Below are 3190 nucleotides of genomic sequence, written 5' to 3'. Positions count from 1 at the left end.
ATGAATGAGTTGGAGTGGACAGTAGTGATGGGCAGATGAAGCCCCATGAAGCACTGAAGCTTTTCATCCAATTGGTTCACCCCAACGCGAAGCTTCATGAAGCTTCATTTGCTCTAGCAGGACACCTACTGGACGTAAAAATAATAGCTGGCATGAATTTGAAGAGTGTGGCATTTTGCACACAGCCTGTAAATGTCAACAACAAAAGGAGTGTGTAAAACATGTATATTGTAGTGATGGCAGTATACTGTGTATATTTATAGTGGCAGTATGGGAAATGATTATTTGGAAATGCTTGAAATGGAAATGATCATTTACTGTGAGGTGAGGTGTGGTTGGGGTGTGGACAGTGGTTGTGCTTTTGTAACGTTGAGGTATGGACAGCTACACACAGTCCTGCCTGTTCACATTTTATTCTGTAAAAACTAAATTTTCACTGCTTTTATGACCTTTTTAGTGGGGAGAACATAGCTAGGATTTAATGATTTAACAAATCTTTTGAATCCTTTGTCCTCCACAATGCTAAATGGCTGGGAGTCCTCAATCACCATGCTGACCAGGTCTTCATCTATTTGAGATTGTTCTCCTGAAGAAAGACAATAAAGACAAAGCACAAATATAAATATCACACACGTAACTTATAACAGTTGTATAATATTGTTATATCATTTAGTAACATTACTGCATCCTATATTATCATTGCATTTGATGGCTCACCTGGTCTTGCTCCACGATCGGTGTCCCCCTTATTCTCATGCAAAGCTCTGTAGTGCCTAAGCATGGATGAGGTGTTGTTGTTATATCCCAGCTCCCTGGCACATAGCAAACACTTCACCTTGTACAAAAGTCAAGACAGCTCAACATAAATTGTATTGCACCATCAGTATCATGAAAATACATCTTCTGTAGAAATACCTTGTTGGGAGGAATAAGATCAAAATGTTCCCACACAGGGGAGGACATCCTCCTCTTCTTAGCTGGCTCCATTCTCTCCTGACTTTCTCTCCTCACTCTCATAAACCTCCAAACGGTCTCCAAACTCTCACTAACCGCAACTCTCCATCAAACACCCACATTTTGATTGAAGTCTGAGGGGTTTATATCTGTCATATCTCGCGGCAAAGTTCGAACCACTTCATGAACCAGTCACGTGGTACAGCCGGGCAGCGAGGCTTCGGACATCATCATTTTCAGCTCCTCCCATAAATGAAGCAAGCCTCGATACGCGCTTCGCGGAAACGCCCCCTCCATTACTCGACACACGCTCCGAAGCCTCGATACAGAACGTCCCATCACTAGTGGACAGCATCTCATAGCAACTTTTAAAGATAGTTTGAATCGTCTCTGAGTCCAGTGTTAATTTATTAGCAGATGAGTCTCTAATTTTATACATTGAGTGTTTAATTCTTTGTGCTCTAAGAATTTTTATTGCCTTTGATCCTGATTCATAAAACGTCTGTTTCGTGAATCCCATTTTCTTTTCCAGTTCTTCACGGCTTTCTGTGCTGATTTGTTTCTTATTGTCCCTCACTATGGTCTGTTTGGTGTTGCCTTTCTAGTTCCCTCAACTGGAGTGAGGCTACGGCTCATTACAGCCTTAACTGTATCCCAGACTATTGCAGCTGCCACCTCATCATCTTTGTTTAAATGAACACACTCTTGAATTTCTCTCTTTATTTCTTGAACTATTGTTGTTTTGTTCAAAAAATGTTCAGTCTCCGTTGGGTCTCTTGTTTTAAGTCTTCCAGGTGAATAGTGCTATGATGTGATAGGTCAGCTGCCCCAGGTCCCATACAGGTCTATCTGTATGTTCATCAGGAAATAGTCACCTTGTGAGTTGCATAGTGATGTGTAAATTCCTTCCCCCTGTATAGAAATCCGTCCTCACCTCAAATAAATGTTCCTTTATGAAGCTTTCCATGTTTTAGAGACGTGGTGCCTGTGCTGTCTAATGTAGTTTAATGAAATATTCCAGTCTCCTGCACAGACCAACATATCCTCCCTCAAGGAGATTATCTGATCAAAAACAAGCCTGAGACATTTGAGGTCTCTCTCTGGAGGTGTGCATGCATCGAATAGGGTGACCACAGCGCATTGATTCTGCCTTTAACAATGACATATCTACCATTTATATCGACTTCTCCTTTCATCACTTCAAAAAGGACGTTAGATATTAGTGTAGTGACCCCTCCCGCTGCTACACGGACTGTAGACAGAGTTAATAAAGCCTGGCTTTTCACCTTCTCATCTTCGTTTTTTGACAGGTTGACCTGTTTCAGTTCTACAGTGACTTTCAAGCCCATTAACACTGCAAGACACTACATGAACCTTATGTGACATGATCATGAAAGTACCAGTCACCCCTATAAAAACAAAGAGTCCAGAACTGTAATAGAACATCTAACATGGAAGGAGAACAAATAATACCACGAACTCCAGCGCTGGGGCAGAGAACGTGACCCTGCTGGGTCGTGGGGAAAGCCTGTCGTAGAGACAGGGCCCGGAGGAGGCTAGTGATGAAGCAAGCACCATCCTATGTGTCCAGCATTCTGCTCCCATAGTCATTCTGAGAGGCTCCTTTGGAAACTCTGGAGTTTTTCTTTGGCTCTCCCTGCAGCTGTAGCTCAACCTTCCTTCTGGCTCTTTTCCTGCCAGTCTAGCAGCTCCTTCAGCGGCCGAGTCATCCTCCTCCCTCAGAGCAGGTACCACCACACTGAAGCCAGGTGTCTTTAGTTCCAGCTTCATGTGCCCTGCTGTAGGTTCTGTTGTTCCAGTGGATTCTCATATTAGCGTATGGAGTCTGCCTTTTTCTTTTATGGCTCTCTTTATCCCACTGTATTCTCTGCGTTTTGGAATAATCTCTGCTGCATAATCGTGATCGAAGAACAGCGTTCAGTTTCCAAGCTGTATTTTCCCTTTTTCCAAGCCTCCCTAACCACCACTTCATTAGTTACAAACTCCTGAAAGTTGACAATACGGGGGCGCAGGGGGGCCTCGGGTCTTGGTTTAGGGGCAAGGGAGCATCGACATCCGCAGTTATTGGTAATTCAAAGCTCCAACACAAAGCGTACTGCAGAACTTCTCTCTTCGCCTTCAGGCACTCCAAAGATGAGGATGTTATTTCTGCTAGACCTGGAGTCCACGTCCATGAGTTTCTGCTGCATCTTCTTCTCCTGTATGGCTGCTGTCA

General features: G+C 43.5%; 1 long non-coding RNA gene across 2 annotated transcripts; it reads right to left on the bottom strand.

Moving 5' to 3' along the window:
* Positions 1-397: 397 nt before the first annotated feature.
* On the bottom strand, positions 398-1174 carry LOC146690101 (uncharacterized). 2 transcript variants are annotated; one of them, XR_014915665.1, is made up of 3 exons: positions 916-1174; positions 718-835; positions 398-586 (listed from the first exon to the last, which is right to left on the bottom strand). It is a non-coding gene; the product is annotated as an uncharacterized LOC146690101 (long non-coding RNA). The 2 variants fall into 2 exon arrangements; XR_014915664.1 differs by having other exon boundaries at positions 718-1174.
* Positions 1175-3190: the final 2016 nt, after the last annotated feature.

The sequence above is a fragment of the Copadichromis virginalis genome, linkage group LG16, assembly GCF_057382275.1.
Source record: "Copadichromis virginalis isolate Kocher_CV1m ecotype Utaka linkage group LG16, C_Virginalis_male_GT1.1, whole genome shotgun sequence".
NCBI classification, from domain to species: domain Eukaryota; kingdom Metazoa; phylum Chordata; class Actinopteri; order Cichliformes; family Cichlidae; genus Copadichromis; species Copadichromis virginalis.
This window is presented reverse-complemented; position numbering and strand designations above follow the sequence as displayed.